The sequence below is a fragment of the Littorina saxatilis genome, linkage group LG12 (assembly GCF_037325665.1).
Source record: "Littorina saxatilis isolate snail1 linkage group LG12, US_GU_Lsax_2.0, whole genome shotgun sequence".
Lineage (NCBI taxonomy): Eukaryota > Metazoa > Mollusca > Gastropoda > Littorinimorpha > Littorinidae > Littorina > Littorina saxatilis.
The window spans coordinates 26,742,070-26,762,040 of record NC_090256.1 but is presented as its reverse complement, the minus strand read 5'-3'; positions in this window follow the sequence as shown (position 1 = coordinate 26,762,040).

Here is a 19,971-nt window from a genome sequence, read left to right as displayed (position 1 = left end):
TGTACAATTAATGAAATCTGTTAGTTGAGCACCACATCGTATTTTAGCCTTGACCACTGCATACATACTTTTAATACATCTATACAACTTTCCCTTTATACCATTTTTAATCAAAATTGGCCAGAGCAGTCTGCGTGAGATACTGTCAAAACATTTCTCAAAATCAATGAAAGCTACATAAAGTTTGCGATTATTAGAAAATTGTTTCTGTACAGCAGCAAGCAGAGTGAAGATGTGGTCAACAGTAGAATAATTTTGTTTGAAACCAGCCTGACATTCACCTGTAATATTATGTAATTCAGTCCACTCTTTAAGTCTATTATTAACAACAGTACCATACAATTTACTACATATATCACACAATGAAATTCCCCTATAGTTGTTAGTATCATTTCTATCTCCTTTCTTAAATAACGGTACAATAACTGAATCGCACCAGTTCTGTGGATAGATTCCCTCATCAAACAAAGCGTTAAACAGTTTCACTAAAAACAACACCACATCTTCGCTAGCTGCTTTAAAAAATTCCCCAATTAAACCATCAGGTCCTGCAGCTTTACCCGATTTCAGTTTTCTGATAGCAATCAACACTTCTTCTTTGGTAATGGGTCTATCCAGCATTTCTTCATATTCATTATTCACGTCATTAACATCAGCATGCTCATCATCTTCAATCTCATCTTTTTCTAAAATGCTATGAAAGTGCTGGTACCAATCATCAACAGAAATATTGTTTTGCTGCTGGACCTTTTTACAAGAAACATTTTTAATTTTCCTCCAAAATTCTCTCTGATCACTTACAGCACCTACAAGTTCTGTATACAAACTGTCATTGTACTGTTTCTTTTTTCTATGCACAAGGTTTTTATATTCACGCCTGGCTTTACAATACTCATCCTTATCCACATCTTCTAATGAATTCCTATATTTTCTCAGCAACTTTCTGACACGTCTTCTTTCAAGCACACATTCACGATCAAACCATTTGAATTTACGTGGTTCATCTGACAAGATAATAGTTTTCTTCATACAAGTTGCACAATCTTTAACTGAATTTATAAACAAAGTCAAAGCATCATTTACATTAATATCAATCATTTCGCTTGCCAGTCGTAACTGTTGCCGAAACACATCAGAATTAATTGCATCTTTGTACTGATGTTCATGATCAGAGTTCCAAACAAATTTTTGCAAAACTTCTTTTTTCTTAACCTTTGTAGCATGTGAATAAAGGTTGTTTTGTTGAGTGATAGTTAATTCAAGTGGCATGTGTTGTGAATCAATATTGTCAGAGACATAAAGGCTGCAAGATTTAACTATGGAATCAAACAAATCATAGGAAGCAAGGAAGTAGTCATTCACACTGTTTCCAATTTCAGAGATGAATGTGTAACAACCCTGAAGGTCGCCATTACATACACCATTCATAATGCATAATCCAAGTGAACTGCACATGTTCAAAAGACACTTCCCATATTGATTCATAACTCCATCTTGCGAATTTCTTACAAATGATCCAACACCAGATTTCATAGAACAATCAAAAATCACATCTTCATCAAAACAGTCCGGGAACACTTTTGCTGTTCTACCATTTAAGTCACCGCATAGAAGAACAGGTAACTCACCAACTTTACACAAACAGTCAACCAAGTAATCTTCTAATAAGTTTATGCCATTATCAATACCAAACACAGAGTAGAACCGAGAATTTTCAGGTGGAACATAAGCACAAACAAACAAAACATCAGTTGAAAAACCGAAAAAGTGTTTATCAAGAACGAATGACAAAAAATTCCCTCCACCACTATCATCCTCCTCCACTGCACGCACATACTGCAAGAGGGTCGAGCGAATCAAACAAATAACACCGCCAGATTCTGAGAGAGAGAGAGAGAGAGAAAGAAAGAGAGAAAGAGAGAGAGAGAGAGAGAGAGAGAGAAAGAGAGAGATGAGAGAGAGAGAGAAAGAGAGAGAGAGAGAGAGAGAGAGAGAGAGAGAGAGAGAGAGAGATGAATAAATGACAGTTTCTGAGCCTGAGCTCAGATGGCGGCCTAGATTGCAGCATTTTACTTCCCGAAGTTGAAAAAACAAATTCAACGGGGGCATGCCCCCGGACCCTCGTAGCATGTTCGGGCGCTTCGCGCCCTTAAAACCAGGCGTTTTGCGCCTTCAAGTTTGTGCAAAAAAGTTTGGAAAAGAAGCCTACTATTTGAAAGAAAAAAATTGAAATCTCGAGGGCTAGTTAAAGGTTATTTTCAGCAAGCTTCTTAATGAATTAATGAAAATAGCCTTTAGCTTTTATTTTTGTTCGATTTGTTGAAGGTGGTCCGTATTAGGGGACACATACATACTTTGGGATTTTGCTATTATTTGTGTTTGCAGTAGAAACTCGGGGTCGACACTGTTAAAATATAACAAATATGGTCTTAGCTGTCATATTTAAGGAATGATTGTGTGATGACAGCTTTGGTTGTGGACAGAAACGAGTCCGTTTTAGGCGAGAAATTTAGAGTGAACGCTGCCAAAAGTGAAAAGAAGTCGCGTGAAGCGATATAAAAACATTTAGTCAAGATCAACACCACAAACCAATCATCGCCGAGACTACATTCAGATAGTCTCGGATAACCATACCGAAGACCGAGACGGGTCACGCTCGCCGCCGCGAAGCACGCGTCTGTAGTACTTACTGAACCGTTCTTTCTTTTCTTTATTTGGTGTTTAACGTCGTTTTCAACCACGAAGGTTATATCGCGACGAGGGAAAGGGGGGAGATGGGATAGGGGAAAGGGGGGAGATGGGATAGAGCCACTTGTTAAGTGTTTCTTGTTCACAAAAGCACTAATCAAAAAATTGCTCCAGGGGCTTGCAACGTAGTACAATATATGACCTTACTGGGAGAATGCAAGTTTCCAGTACAAAGGACTAAACATTTCTTACATACTGCTTGACTAAAATCTTTACAAACATTGACTATATTCTATACAAGAACCACTTAACAAGGGTAATAAGTGAAGAATTTTATGGGTGAGAAAAGGAAAGTAAAAGGACTTTGGGGAGGCAGAAATAGAGAAGAAACAAGAAAAAGATCCTAATTAGGTTCACGGCATCAAGAATGATGCGACCTTCTCTCTGAAGCTAGTAGAGAAGGCTCCCCCATCCACCACCCGGGGGACGCGCCTCTACGCCAATTAGGGGGCGCGAGGACTTACTGAACCTATTTTCTTTCTTTCTGAGCACATTTTTAGAATAAACATAACATATCTATATATTTTTGAATTCAGGAGAAGACGAGAAATACAATGCAATCAATCTTAAATTTGTTTGCAAAAAATCGATTTTAATGACAACTTTAATGAGCAAACTCATCAATTAATTTTTTAGCCTCCAAGCTGAAATGCAATACCAAAGTCCGGGCTTCGTCGAAGATTACTTGACCAAAATTTCGACCGATTTAGTTAAAAAATGAGAGCGTGACAGTGCTGGCTCAACTTTCACAAAAAGCCGGATATGACGTCATAGAAAAAAACTGTCTGGGGATATTACACTCAGGAACTCAGTCTCATGTGAAGTTTCATATAGATCGGTCCAGTAGTTTTCTCGGAATCACTTTACACACACACACACACACACACACACACACACACACACACACACACACACACACACATACACCACTACCCTCATCTCGATTCCCCCTCTATGTTAAAACATTTAGTCAAACTTGACTAAATGTAAAAAACGAAAAAACCCACTAACGGTTTTGAGGTTTGTAACTGTTTTGACATGTGCACTTTATCCAGAGAGGGTGAATACAGCGAATGAAATTGTTTTGAGCCCACTAGCGCCGTTAGTTTGTCAGAACAGGAGGTGTGTTACGCGTGATTGTTCTGAAAAGTGACTATTACATGATTGTTCTGAAAGTCTACTATTTATTTCATCGTAATCATGTAAGCCCTCATACGTGATTGTTCTGAAAGCTTACTAATTTACATGATTGTTCTGAAACTCTACTAAAGGTAAACTTGCTTCACCCGTGAAATGTAGTCAGATATGGAACAATATGTATACCCCTGCCCAACGAAGTGTGTTTGAGTTGATCCGTCTCTCCACTCCCTTTTTTTAGGTGTAGGGGGTGGGGGAGGTTTGTTCATATTAACTGACATTTTATCAAACCATTTGAATAATTCATATATACAAAATTTTGGTGGTTGCTGTGTAATAAAAAAAACAAGTGTCACTGAAAACAGAGATGTGCTAATAAATTTAGCTTTCATGTGTGTGTATGTGTGGTGTGTGTGTGCGTATGTACTCAGTGCACTGGCGTCGGAAACTTGGGGGGGGGGGGGGGGGCAGCTGATGTTCATGGGGTGGGGTGGGGCAAACATGTCTTAGGATGACAAAAATATTCACAGAGAGAGAGAGAGAGAGAGAGAGAGAGAGAGAGAGAGAGAGAGAGGGAGAGAGAGAGAGAGAAAGAGAGAGAGAGAGAGAGAGAGAGAGAGTTGATAAACAAAATACCCCCCCCACACACAAACAAGAAGTATATTGTCTCGCAACCCCGGCCATCTCCTCACGTCTCTCATCCCCTCTCCACTTGAATTTTTAGTTCATAAAAAAAAGACCAAGTTTCATTTGTGAAAATTATTTGTTGTGCCTTTCGTCTTTAAAGGGGAAAAAATTAGCTTCCATTTTCCCTCTTTGCCATGCCTTTCGATCCATTTTGGTTACCTAGCCACCCAAGCATGGCAAAGGAGGGAAAATCAAAAGAATTTTGAGTTGGGAATACTCAAGAAGAATCATTACATTTTTGAAGATTATAAATAATTTTTGTCTTTGGACATTTAATTTGAATTTTGAGTTGAGAACAATAAATAAGACATGTTCAATGTATGAAACGTATTACTTGTTGAGTTTGTATTCATTGGGCGGGGGTATAAATATCAATTTCACTTAAGATTTAGTATCATTGTATCAAAATATTGTTCCATGTACATACAGACATACACACAGACAGACGGACAAAGTGAATCCAGTATACCCCCTCCAACTTCATTGGGCTGGGGTAAAAATATCAATATCACTAAAGATTTAGTATCATTGTATCAAAAATATAGCTATTCTGATGAACACGTGGGCCGGGGAATTCGGGGGCTGTGATTGGATGGTCTCTTCCGATCATAAAGCATAATGCTACGGAAGTCGGCCATTTTACTCAATATCCAAAAGCATATTGTCAATAACAAAGACGCATGGTTCCGGTTTACCCATCTGTACCACGCGGCGATGTTTCTATCGACAACAGCATACACTGACAACTTGAAATTCTTCTCGGGAATGTTTTTCAGCTTTACAAATGTCGATAGCATACCCTTTTCTGCTAACTTCCCGATGAAACAGGACTAAACCAATTATTTTCTGTCCCTAAACACCACAAAATGCCCAAAGTCGAAAGATGTAGTACAAACAGGGGAGTAAAACGGAACAGCCGTTTTTGTGTGCCTGTGTGAGCTCAGTTGCCGACTAACACAAACTCAGTTTCGCATTCGGCTTTTCTTATCTCGTAACTCCACACTAAATACCCCACTTCCCCCCTGAAGTATTGATGTACAACCCATGGCACTAACATTCATGTAGTCGAAAAGTTCGCTTCGTGACGAGACAAGTATAAATGCCATTCACCCAAACTGAAAACTTCTCTCACGCCGTCTGCTCGCGTTGTTCGGATTGTTGCATCCTAGTTCTTCAGTTGTTTCTAGTTTTCCGTTGATGTTGTGTTTTGGTCTTCTTCATAAGTAGTCTTGTTCAAAATGAAAAAAACTCAAACTTCTTTTTGTTGTATACGAATGAACTAATAAAAAGCTGTTTAACAGCTGTGTTGTCAAATCAGCGAGTTTTTTTCAAAGTCAATCAATCAATCAATCAATCTGTGCATGCCGATGTGGCATGCATTCACCTACTTTTTGTTGTAATTACGTTTGCTCAAGCCATTGCACGATGTAAAAAGAAGTAAACCGTGTTTTTATTGTGTCACTTTGTTGTGACCCGTTTTGTGGAGCGTTAAGATTTTTACGTGAGATTCACGTGCTCCTTGTTCTGTTGTTGTGACCTGGTTTTGGTCGGAGTGTCACAAACTGCGTCGTTTAGTTTTAGAACACCGTGAGATTCACGTGCTCTTTTCTGTGAGCCCTGCGAATCTGCGTTGCAAGTTTTAGAATACGTGTGACTCACGTGTTTTTAGCTTTGTGATGTCAGCTAGTTCCTTGGTCTTCTTTCTGTTAAATATACCGTTTTAAGTTTTGAGCATGCACGGAGTGCGTGATCGGCTACTGATTGGTTGTAAAATAGTAGTTTCACCCGATTCTGTCTTAGGAATGTTGTTGGTTGGTCAATCCGGTGACCTTTGACTTTTGAATAACTATTCCATGTTAGGTTTTTGTTTCCATAAATACCACTGCTTGACTCCTGTCTCGTCAGTCGATCTGAGGGTTTTAGGAAGTGTTTGGTTTTGATCTGTAAACGTATGAAGGTTAGCAAGTGAACCAACGGAGTGTTTATGTTTTAACGTCAACGTAATGTTCTTGGAGACAGTTGTTTCTCAAGTGTGAATCGTTTTGTGCCCTTCGTTTGAGAGGCAACACGTTTTTGGTACTGCTGGTCAACCCACACAGCGCATAAGGTAATTTTGTTGTTACTTGTTTGTGTTGTGTTTTGGTCGCCATTTTGTAATGACTTTGTGAGTTGTTTATGTATAACGTGAGTTGAAAGTCTGACTTGTTGTAGTGTTTCTTTATTGTGTGTTCAACTGTTCTAGTGTTGTGAACGTACAGCAATGTTTTGTAGACGCTAGAAAGTCGCTAATGTTCATAATGATAACTTGCGTTCATAGTTACGTTTTAGAAGGTGTAGTGTGGTGGTCCCAAGGAGCGGGATCACTACTAACGGCTAGCTAGAGTGTGTAGCGTGGTGGTCCCAAGGAGCGGGATCACTGCTTAAAGGCTAGATAGAATGTGTAGTGTGGTGACCCCAAGGAGCGGGATCACTGCTAAAAGCTTGTTAAGTAAGTTTTTGTAAGGTTTAAATCTGTGGTTAACGAAGTTCGAAGTGAAACGTTTTCTCCGACTTTTCCAGCCTTACGTTAAAAGAATTTAGGTAAAAGAAGCTTGCGGTCTGTGGTGATCGTTTGTAAACGGGCTTATTTCTTGTAACGTTATTGAGGGAAAGTGGATGAGTAAATATCTTGTTTGTGACTTTGATTAACGCAGGAACGTTGTCGTTAGACTTTTTTGGTATGACAGTTTGCTTTGTATTCCTGGCCTGATGAGTCAACATTTTGTATTTTTCTGAAAGTAGCCATTTCGGATTTAAACGTATGTATGCTAAGTTTCTTGAGTATTCTTAGTGCTTATGGTATTGTTGAACGTACGGAACGTAACTCTTTATTGTTGTTGAAGGACTAACCAACGAGTGTTTGGTATTTGTAACTTTCTTGTCTGTTTGTCTTCGCCTGAATTGTGATTGTTTATTTTTCTTGTTTTTACTTCTCGTGTCTTGTTAATGCATTTAATACCTTTGCCATGTCTAATAATTTGTTTTCTTTTCTCTTTTTCTTTCTGTTCATAAGTTTTTTACCGCAATACGTAGTACTGTAACTATATATGCATTACTGATATCTAATGTCAGATGTAAAATAATAAACCAGTACTTTTGCGCGTTATCGCTTGTAACCTGTGTTTGTCATTTCGTATGAACAATATGTAGTACCAGCCTCGCTCACGAAGGCGCGCACAGTAAAAAACTTTAGTTGCTGTCGCCCAGTAAAAAACTTAGCTGCTGACGCCCAGTGAAAGAACTTTAGCTAAAGTAAACAAACTTAGCTGCTGACGCCCAGTAAAGAACTTTTGTTATTGATGCTCAATGAACGTAAACGTAGCTGTTGATAACCAGCAAAAGACTTTATTGTTACCTGTCACTGTGTTAGTGAACCATAGTTTGACATAGATCAACTTGTCGGTTAGAGATCTTCCTACTCCGTATCCGGCGCATTTTTTGTGACTTTTGTGTATTATCCCAAACGACCCTCAGATCGATTCATTTTACTTTATAACCAGATAAACCTTATGTATGTTTTTAGTGCTTTTGAATAAGCGAACATTGTAATGGAGAAGATTCCAGCAGATAAACCATTGGAAGCTTCAGGTTATGACGTTAACGGCGATGAAGATGAACATTCTCAAAGGCCTAGGCGTGACATTAAGCCTACTGAAAAAGGTAGAGAGTACCAGATTGAGATCAAAACTAGAAACTTTGCAAGACAACGAACATTCTTGGAACGAGCAATTGATGAGGTAGTAACAGAGCTTAACCAAGAAACTCCTAATCAAGAGTCGTTAACCAGTCAAAAACAAATTGTTTTGAGCATGTACAAGGATCTTGGTGACATAGAGAAAGGTCTTCGTAGTATTGGTAGCGGTGAAACCATTCAGGAAAGCTGGGATGATGTTCAAAGGGCAGTTGAGAAAATTATGTTTGACATTGATCGAGCTCTTGACAGACAAACGACTAGCGTGCAGGTGACTAAGAAGCCTACTTCCAGGCATAGCAGTGTTACACCTAGCGTTGGGTCATCCACCCACAAGTCAGTCAGTGTCAAGCCTGTCAGCCATAAAACGGCTAGCATTAGGTCAGCCATTTACAAGCCAGCTAGCTTCAAGTCAGGCAGCAGAAGATCAGGTAGCTTAGCCGGTTCTCACCCTGAGTCTGTCCGCTCTGGAAGTGTTAGCTCTGAAGAGGCTAAATTGACTCTTAAGCTAGAGGCTGTGTCTATTGGCATTAAGGTCGAAGCAGAAGCCATAAAGGAAGCTCAGCTCAGTGAACTAGATCTCTTGCAACAACAACAAGTTGAGAGAGCAGCAGCTAGGAAGGCTAGAGAAGCTGAAAGGAAGGCTAAGGATGCAGCTGTAGCAGCTGAAGCAGTTCTTAAAGAAGCCGAAAGTAAGGCTAAGGACGCAGCTGTAGAAGCTGAAGCAGCTCTTAAGGAAGCCGAAAGGAAGGCTGAAGCAGCTCTTAGAGAAGCTGAAAGGAAGGCTAGTGAAGAATCTCTGCAGGCTAACGACGCAGCTGAAGCAGCTCTTGATGAACTAAAGCAGAAGAAGGCGTTGAGGTTTATCAAGTTTACTGAACGCCAAAGTATCAACAGAGAGCGGCAGGCTAGGATACGGGTACTAGAACAATGTGATACAGTTCAGCAGGATCTCCCTGATCTACCGTCAGTCGATTTGTTGAACACTAGGTTCCACCCTCGTCCTTCCGTTCCCCTGTACAGTCTTGAAGCCCCTCCTCTAAACAATGAACAAACAGCGATAGGAATAGGGACAGGTGCTGCCGTCATTGCTGACCAAGGGACACACCAGCCAGCCTTGGACGCCACGTCTGTTCCTGTCTGTCAAGCTGCCGTCATTGCTGACCAAAGGACACACCAGCCAGCCATGGACTTCACGTCTGTTCCTGTCTGCCAAGCCGCCAGCACCCATGACATCTCGACTGTCAACGTCAACGCTGCTGTCACCAACTTCGTCGCAGGAACCACAACGACTGAGCCACGACAGCACGCGTTACCTGTCGTGGACCTCGTCGTTGGAGTCAACGCCTCTACACGCGCCGCTACTACCAACAACGCCACCTACGAGGCGTACGGACCTCAACGTAGAGAGGATGTCAACGCCCCCCATCACGCCGGAACGAGCGCTCCTTTCGTCCGTCAGGAGCCCTTCACACCCAACTACACGACGGCTGCAACTACATCCTCCATGCGGCCTACAGCGCTGCTGACCACACTGCAGCACCCTCTCGGTGCGTACGCTGGTCAGCCGCCTCTGCACAACGTTGGACACTCAACGACAAGTGTCACAGACTCTCGCCCGCCTGGTCTCGACCATACAGGCTGGTCCTATCACCTACCAGAGACAAGGGAAGGTGAGACGCAAGGACAACACACCTACTTCCCAGAAGAACGTCACCAACGCATGGACCATAGACGTTTTGAAGTTACCCCACCCTGTTTCCCCTATGATACCCACCGACATCCCAAACCAGAGCCTTTCGTGCCCACATTCCTGGACCCACATCAGACCACCCCCAAAGGTATTTGGGGAAACGAAAACGCAAGGCCCCCTGCGTACATGAACGTTGACAATGAACGTCATGCAGATCGTCCATTTGCCTCCTACCCCCCGTCTGCGTACTACCAACGTCCACTTGCTACTCCTGCCAAGCAGGACACTCCTATGGACTCTCTCGCCAAAATCCTATCAGACGCTCTGATGATCAACCGTTTGCCGATGCAGGAGCCGTGCATTTTTGTTGGTGACCCTCTCCAATATCCAATTTGGAGATCGTCGTTTGCGTTTCTCATCGAGAGACAGAACATAACCAGCAGTGAGAAGTTATTGTATCTGCAACGGTACATCGGAGGTCAAGCAAAGGAGGCCGTAACCGGCTTCTTTCTGCTGAGAGAAGGTGATGCCTACGAAAGAGCCATGGAAGTGCTGGAAAATCGGTTCGGCAACTCGTACGTCGTTTCGCAAGCTTTCCGGACCAAGCTGGACGAATGGACCCCAGTCAAAAGCAAGGATCCCAAGGGACTCAGAAGCCTGGCCGATTTCTTGCAGCAATGTTCCGTTGCTGCCCAGGAAGTTGGTGGACTGAGCATCCTGGATGATGCCCAATACCTACGGAAGATCGTCGGAAAGCTCCCAGACTGGATGAGTCACAGATGGTCTAGAACAGTTGCTCGAACCAAGGTTGAAAAGAAGAGGTATCCTCTGTTCCATGAACTCGTGTCGTTCGTTACCCTCGAAGCAGACATTTCTAACGACCCTGTTTTCGGCTTGACAAGTGCATCGGGGACACCAAGAAAGTTCACAACGAACCTGTCAACCCTGACAGAGGATGTCACCGCATGTCTGCACTGTCAACTTTCCGGACCATGACGCTGGGACATGTAAGGAACTCATAGAGAAGCCTCTGGAAGAGATACGAGATTTTCTGTTCAAGAACCGTATCTACTATATAATACTGGTAGGATTTTCGGTGGTTTTTCGATTCCTGTGACCAAACCGCGCGGATTTGTGCCTTCTCCTTCGGTTGCTATGCCAACGTGACCCAGGAAATCGATTCCGCTAGGTCCCGACTTCCAATTTTGTCCACGAACAAAGTTTGAAGAGGTTTGTCTCGCAAATTTGAGCAGACAACAGTGAACTTTGACCTGAACTTTGACATCGCGGCGAAAGAGATCTGTGATTGGTTCTTCTTCAACTTTCGGTTCGACTAAACACGCGACCGCACCTCAGACGAACCTAGCTGTGTGTTTTATTTCTCTACCCCAGACGAACCTAAAATAATAAGAAGATAGATAGATCTGTTTATCTGTTAATGGAACTCCAAAATATTCCATAGATTTGTTTACTAAATAGTTCGAAACATTATCACCTGATAAGTCGCCGTATAACCTTATAGGTTCCAGCGACTAAATATTTTCCCCCGGTTCAACCATAGACATGTACGTCATCATGATCTCCCCTTAATTTGACCGTTATTTTGGCTGTCTTAGTGAAATGGTAAGATATATCTCTATGTTTTTTACATGTAAGTGTTCGGAAAAAATACAGTTATAGCAGCTATGTACAAAAATAAGCAGCATATGCTCTTTTCGCCAAAGTAAAGTCCTTTTTTCTTCTGGTTTCTTATATGTGTCACAGCACACCGCAAGCTTTTAGGCGAATAGCAAGTGAGTGGTATATATATACTAGCGGAAAAAAGTTAGGGACGGGCCACTGATTTCCCCGCTGACTTTCATTTGTTTAAAACACCCTGTTCTTTCGTCAGCAAAATCAAATGGCTGTCGCATGCTACACACCAATGGGTAGGTTATGCTGTGTTAGCAGGAAAACTGCACGGGACTCCCGGGCGCAGAGCTGCAGCACGTGACTAAAATAGCAAAATCGCCAAAAAGTAGGCTGTTGTTTGGCGTGCGCACGGGTAGAATAAGGCAGGTAACATGGCAAAATTGTTGTGCATATGCAAGGACAATCCTTCGAGTGTGAATTGTGATCACGAATTCGGCTTTATAAGCCGCCGATTTTCTGCGAGCTGCCATCTCCTCACCATGCCTGCCAGACGGAAGCTGACAACATTCAACCGAGGAAGAGCAATTGCCTGGCTCCACGACGGCGTATCCAAGTGCGAAGTGGCCAGGCAACTTGGGGTATCGCATTCAGTCATTGTAAGGCTGAATCAACGGTTCCAGACGACAAACAATGTCGAGGAGAGGCCCAGGTCGGGTCGCCCCAAAAAGACTACTCCTAGGGAAGATCGTTTCATCCAACGGCAGGTGCCGCAGCACCGGGCCACCACCTGCAAGGTCATCAGAGGGCAGTTACGGGAGGCCACTAACATCAACGTTAGTGAGAGGACCATCGACAACCGCCTGCATGACGCCCGGCTGCGGAGTCGTCGTCCTGCTGTGCGTCCCCTGCTGACACAGGCTCATCGCCGGGCTCGTCTGGCCTGGAGTCGCCGCCACTTGAGATGGACGCGCCGGGACTGGGCTCAGGTCTTATTCAGTGACGAGTCCAGGTTCAACCTCTACCATTCTGACGGCCGGCGCAAGGTCTGGAGGCGTGAGGGCGAGCGTTATGAAGACGACACAGTGCATGAGAGGGTGGCCTTCGGCGGGGGCTCTGTCATGGTTTGGGGGGGCTTCAGCCTTCATCAACGCACCCCCCTGTACCATGTGGTCGGGAATCTCACTGGTCAACGCTACAGGGACGAAATTCTCGCCCCTATTGTCTTGCCGACCCTGCAGCAGATTGGCCCAAACGCCGTGTTTCAGGATGACAATGCTACTCCTCACAGGGCCAGGCTTGTCAACGACTACATCCAGCAAACCGGGGTCGTCAGGATGGATTTCCCTGCCTGTTCGCCAGACATGAACCCCATAGAGCATGTATGGGACGAACTGGACAGGCAGGTGAGGGCCAACCACCAGCCTCCCAGAAACCTGCAGCAGCTGCTGCAGATGCTCCAACAGGAGTGGCAGGCCATTCCACAGGCCTTTTTCACGAAGCTTATGAACTCTATGCGGTCAAGGTGTGGTGAACTTGAGCGCAAACGTGGCGGACACACCCATTATTGACCTCATGAAAGACTTGTTATGTTTATTTGTGACCCCTCTGCTGTTTGTGGACATGAATAACCGAATCGGCTCGATGAAATAAACCCAAATTTTGCAGTTGCGTTGCACATTGACTGAAGTAAACGTGTTCCAAATTTCCGTACGATATGTTCATTCGTTCTTTTGCTGTGATTGCGTGTGTGAACCGTCCTTAACTTTTTTCCGCTAGTATATATCATCAATTTTAGAGTAGATAACGGTGTAAAATACTTACCATGTTCATGTCCGTTATACGTTTTCAATATTCCATATGTGTCATTTAATTGTGTGTTGCTTGATGCCATGTATGTATGTGTGTGTGTGTGTACATGACTTTAAATAAGCATGGATGGATGTGTGCACTCGATTGTGTGTGTGAACCATGTATATATTTTCTGTTGTCAATGTTGTCAATTAGATATGTTATACTATGCGTTTGAATCATTAAGTATTTTAGACGTCATACTTTTTTTCGTATCTTCACGATGGCTTTTTACCCGTTTAAATTTTAATGCTTCCAACTTTCAAAGCGCTGCACGGCTGGGAAGAGATGCGCACTTTTATCACTGTTGTTCATGTAGACGTAATCATGGATTCATGCAAACGTCATACCTGCTGTATTTTATTTTGTTTGTTTGTATAGTCGCGTGCGGTCGCGCAGTCTTTTTGGTCAGTTCCGATTACCTCCCATTGATGCGAAAACCTATATGACTGTTTTTTGTTATTTTTCTCTCTGTTAATTCACCAGTGGCTATGTAACATGTGTTACAGAATTGCACCGGTGTAAGGGTTAACATTTTATTTTTCACCAAGAGAATATAATTCATTATATGCGGGATAATGTGCGGGGGGGGGGGGGGGGGGGGGAGGGGTGCAAACAACATTTTCACAAGCACATAACCAACAAAATGACATCGCATGCGCAGCACACAAAGTGCGTAGCACGGGTACCACTAGTCTGTTACGGATGTCTCAAAAGTAAGGATCACCAGAGCCGCCAATGTAAGCAGAAACAGACGTGCAAGAAGTGCAAGAAGGCTCATCCCACTTGTCTTCATGATGACAATTTCAAATATCAGAACAGTATGAGTGAAAACAAAGGGGCGAGTGAACACAAGAACAATTACCGTACCTCTGCTGCTGACGTTCAAGAGCCACTGTCATCGTCGACCCCTACGGTGTCTGCTCTTAAGGCCAGCGAGGAAAACAGCATCGGTTTCACGTCTATGATCGTTCCCGTTCTCGTTTCCAGTGACTCTAACCCCAACGTAGAAGTCCTGACGTATGCATTACTGGACACTATGTCTAACGCCACGTTTGTAGTGCAGTCAGTGGCTGAAGAAGTTAAAGCCAAATCGCAGCCGACTACACTCAGGGTCTCCACACTGACTGAGGACAATGCTGTGGTCTCCGGCAGGAAGTACTCTGGATTGCGTGTCCGCTCTCCTACCTCCAGTGAGTTTGTCAGGCTCCCTTCTGCCATCTCACGACCTTACCTGTCCGTTGACCCCACGCAAATCCCCACCTCAGAGACTGTCAAAGTTTACCCACATCTCCAACACCTGTCTCCAAAACTGCCCCCCTTGTACCCTGACTGTGAAGCAGGCCTCCTCATTGGCTACGACTGCGCTGAAGCCCTCATGCCCCTAAACGTTGTCCAAGGACTGCCATTTGCAGTAGAGACTAAGTTAGGTTGGAGCATCGTCGGCAAGGCACCGCATTCCGTCGCTTTTGATGGTGTAGGCTCGTCCATGCACGTAGTCGTCAAGCCAGGATCAAGGAAAGAAGAAAGTGCAGCTCACGTCTACAAAATACAGGTGGATGAGGTATCGTGTACTGACCTACTATGGAGAGAGACTTTGCTGATAGTGACACAGGATCCATGTCTCAAGATGATTTGAAGTTCATGAAGATCGTGAAGGAAAACGTGAAAGTCAACGAAGCTGGTCACTACGAGATGCCTCTGCCTTTTCGACCAGAACAACCGTCTCTTCCTGACAACAGAGGTGCCGCAGTCAAGCGTCTCATGGGACTGAAACGCCAGTTTGAGAAGAAGCCTGGGTACCGTGAAGACTATATCAAGTTCATGAACGTGATTTTGGAGCGAGGTGACGCTGAACTGATTCCCAAGAACGAAGTCGAGGTCCCAAATCGCTGGTACATCCCACATCACGGCGTGTACAACGACAAGAAGCCAGGAAAGATTCGTGTGGTTTTTGACTGTAGTGCACGTCACCTAGGCACGTCCTTGAACGATCTTCTCCTACAAGGCCCAGACCTAATCAGCTCCCTTTCCGGCGTTCTCTGTCGTTTCCGCAAGGGTCCCATAGCATTTTCCTGTGACGTGGAAAAAATGTACCACCAGTTTCACGTCTCCGAGCCCCATCGAGACTTTCTGCGCTTCCTTTGGTGGAAGGACGGTGATACGAGTGGCCAGCCGCTTGACTACCGCATGAAGGTGCACATCTTCGGAGCTACATCGTCTCCAGGCTGCGCAAACTTCGGCCTCAAGCAGGTGGCTAAGGACAACGCCAAAATCAGTGCCAAGGCATCAGCCTTTCTGCAGCGTGACTTTTATGTCGATGATGGACTTCAAGCCAAAGACTCTGTTGAAGAAGCAGCAGATGTGCTCATGAAGGCTAGAGAAATTTGTGAACACGGACAATTGAGGCTGCACAAGATAGTCTCCAACTCAAAGGAACTTTTAGAGTACTTCCCCGACTCTGAAGTTACGTCAACCAAGGCCACAGAACTCGCAGTCCCTTGTAGCACACCAGAAATTGAGCGGACTCTTGGCCTTCACTGGTGCACTGATGACGACACACTGGGTTTTACTGACAACCCCAGACTGGGTCCCTCGAACAGAAGAGGAGTACTCTCTACAATTGCATCAGTCTACGACCCCCTTGGTTTTCTGGCCCCCTTTTTGCTGACTGGAAAATTGATTCTCCAGGAACTGTGTCGCCAGGAGCTCGGCTGGGACGATCCACTGCCACCACCGCTTCAAGAACGTTGGGAAGAGTGGTTGAAGGATCTATCCCGACTGGGTTGCGTCAAGGTACCCAGGAACTACTTGCCTACAGACTTTGGCACTGTGAAGAATGTAGAGCTACATCACTTTTCAGATGCGTCTACAGCGGGATACGGCCAGTGTTCGTACCTTCGCTTTGAAAATCATCAAGGCAACATTCACAGCACGCTTGTAGTCGCCAAAGCACGCGTAGCTCCGCTTCGACACGTCACTGTCCCTTGTCTGGAGCTAACGGCAGCAGTACTTTCCGTCAAGATGGCCAGATTTCTTCAAGAAGAACTGGACTTTGAGAGCATCGAACATTTCTTTTGGACTGACTCTATGATTGTACTCGCTTATTTGAAGAACGAGTCCAAGCGTTTTCACGTCTTTGTCGCAAATAGAGTCCAACAAATACGTCAGTTCTCACAGGCCAGTCAGTGGAATCATGTTTCTACAAAGGAGAACCCAGCTGATTATGCATCACGGGGATTGTCTGTGAGTGACCTCATGACATCAGAGTGGTTCCATGGTCCCGCGTTCTTGAGCCAGTCCCTTCCGGAATCAGATGACTTTTTCGAGATCCCAGATGACGATGTTGAGGTGAAAGTGTGCAAGGCTACTACCTCTAAAGAAGTGTCTGTTCAGTCGTTTGAGCAGATCGCCCAACGATTCTCCTCCAAGACATCTCTGATAAGAGCCATGGCTGTTTTGGTACGCAAATGCAATGCCATTAAGGGGCACCAGTCGTCTCCCCTTGAAGTGCTTGAAGTCACTGAGAAGAAGTTCATCGTATGTCTTCAGAAAGAACATTTTCAACGCCCAACGCCTTCTTTACGCAACCAGCTTCAGGCGCTCAACGCTCACAAGGACATTGATGGAATACTGAGAGTGTACGGTCGCTCTCAAAATTCATCATCCTCTTCAGCTGACAAGTTTCCCATACTACTACCTCGGGACAGTCACTTCTCTTCCCTGGTGGCTCAGGACTGTCATGCCGCGATAGCCCACCAAGGGAGAATGTTCACGATCAACCAAGTACGAGCCAGCGGTTTCTGGATCATTGGCATTCGTCACGTCGTCTCCTCGTTGGTGCGCCGCTGTGTTCACTGCCGATGGCATCGCTCAGGGCCAGCTGGACAGAAGATGGCCGACCTCCCTCCAGAGCGTCTTGACCCATCCCCACCGTTCACGTACTGTGGCATTGACTGTTTCGGCCCATTTCACGTCAAAGATGGACGTAGGGAGGTGAAAAGGTACGGACTGATCGTGACGTGTTTTGCCTCTAGGGCAATCCACATTGAAACCCTGGATGACATGTCAAGTGATTCCTTCATCAACGCCCTACGCATTGTTGTCTCCATGCGAGGAAACATCTCACGCATTTGGTGTGACAAAGGAACGAACTTTGTAGGTGCATGCAACGAGTTCAAACTGGCATGGAAGGAGATGGACTCTGAACGACTGACATCAAAGATGCTGGAAAGCAAATGTGAGTTCAAGTTCAACCCCCCTGCAGCTAGTCACATGGGTGGCGTTTGGGAGCGTCAGATCCGAACGATACGCAGCATCCTGAATGGTCTTCTCAGAAGATCAGGCCAGCGTCTCACTACCTCTTCACTTCGTACGTTCCTATATGAGGTGATGGCCATCGTGAACAGTCGACCACTGTCTGTCGAGTCATTGGAATCGGCAGATGGACCACGCCCTTTGACCCCCAACCACGTCCTTACCATGAAGTCAGGTGCCATCCTTCCGCCCCCTGGTGTGTTTGAAGATCCAGACCTGTACGCCAGGAAACGTTGGCGCTGTGTCCAGCGGATGGCAGACGAATTCTGGCTGCTATGGAAGAGCGGTGTATGTGAAGAGTGATTTGATATGCAAACCCAGATACGATTTGAGCATACCTTCTCTAGAGGCGGTATGGGTGGAAACCAAAATCGACCAGGAGACCCTTCTTGTTGGTACTTTTTATAGACCACCAGATGCTAATGTAAATTACTGGGACTTGATTGATGAATCAATTCAGTCAGCATCAAGGACACCACAGAAATTGATAATACTTGGCGATTTTAATGCTGATTGTATGAACAACCCTCCGCCTCACCTTCAACGATTATTAAATGTTAATAGTTTGTTTCAAATCGTGACAGAACCAACACGAATTACAGAACATTCATCCACTCTTATTGACTTGATATTAACCCCATGTCCAGACATGATAGATGCAGTTGATATTTTCCCTCCAGTTTGCAGTGACCATTCTTGCCCGTATGTTAAAATAAAGAAAACAGTTAATTTAAAACGTTCATTCAAGCGCACCATTTATAATTATTCAAAACTCAATATTGGGAAATTTGTTGATGATTTGCTAAATCTAGATTGGCCTGAGGTTGTTAACTTAGAACCACTGGATGCAGCAGTCGAATCATTTACGGATATACTAATGACTACTGCCAAGCACTGTATGCCTGTAAAAACAGTTGTGATAAATGAACGAGATGCCCCATGGATAACCGAGGGAATTAAAAAGTTGATAAGGAAAAAACAAATAATACACAGTTTAGCTAAACGTTTAGATTCTATGTGGTGTTGGGCGTTATTCAGACGCATTCGAAACATTTTAGTAGACAAAATTCGTAAAAGAAAAGAAGAATATGATATTGAATTGGATGATAGAATAAATTCGCAAATACATTTTGGTAACAAAGATTGGTGGAAGTTAGTAAATAAATTCATGACCAAGAAAGGCCTATCACAGTCAGAAATTCCACCAATTGACAATAACGGAATTATTTGTTATTCTGATGAGGAAAAAGCAGAAGTATTTAATACATTTTTTGTTAACCAATCTTGTGTTGATGATGAAGACGATCCTTTTCCAACCCTGTCAGAGCACCCAGGATCCGCTCCTCCACTTATTATTACTACTGACATGGTTTCTGGAATTATTAAATCCCTTGACCAAAACAAGGCAGTTGGTCCCGATCTTGTTCATAACAAGATTCTTAAAGCAGCCGTAGACGTTGTCTCTGATCCACTTTCAAAACTGTTTAGTAGATCATTAGCCGAAGGTAAATTTCCAAAGGCTTGGAAAGTGGCACATGTTACCCCAGTTTACAAGAAAGGCGAGAAGTCACTATGCACAAATTATCGCCCAATATCCTTATTACGCTTCCCGCAGTGGGGCACTGCGGTTATGAAATTAAAGGCCCCTCCTGTTTTTGGAACCGCAGGAGCTTTCTAGTTTGCTGTTAGGTAGATTTTTGGTTCCTCTTTCCTGTCATGCTCTCTTTTTCTTCATGAATTCTTTTCTTTTTTCTGCCTTCTTGCTCATTCACCTGTATTTTTTCCAAAAATCTCTTCTCTTGCCGCTTGTCTCGCGATTCATGTATAGTTTAATCTGTTAGTGTTCTGATGTAAGTCCAGCAGTAGATAGGTTAAGCCTATTTTAACATACTGGAAACTGGTAATCTTCCAGTAGGTATTAATTTAGTTTTACTAAAGCCTGCTGGGACACAAGTAATGGGTTAGTGCATTTGTAAACAGGAATCGCTTGACAAGTGGCCCCCTTCATCCCCCCTTCCTCGTCCTGATATGGCTCTGCGTAGTCGGCTGGACGTTAAGCAACAAATAAACAAACAAACAAACCTTATTAAGCTGTATCGGTAAAGTAATGGAAAAATGTATTCAAACTCATATGTTTACGTATTTGACAGATCATAATTTATTGACAGTATCTCAGTCA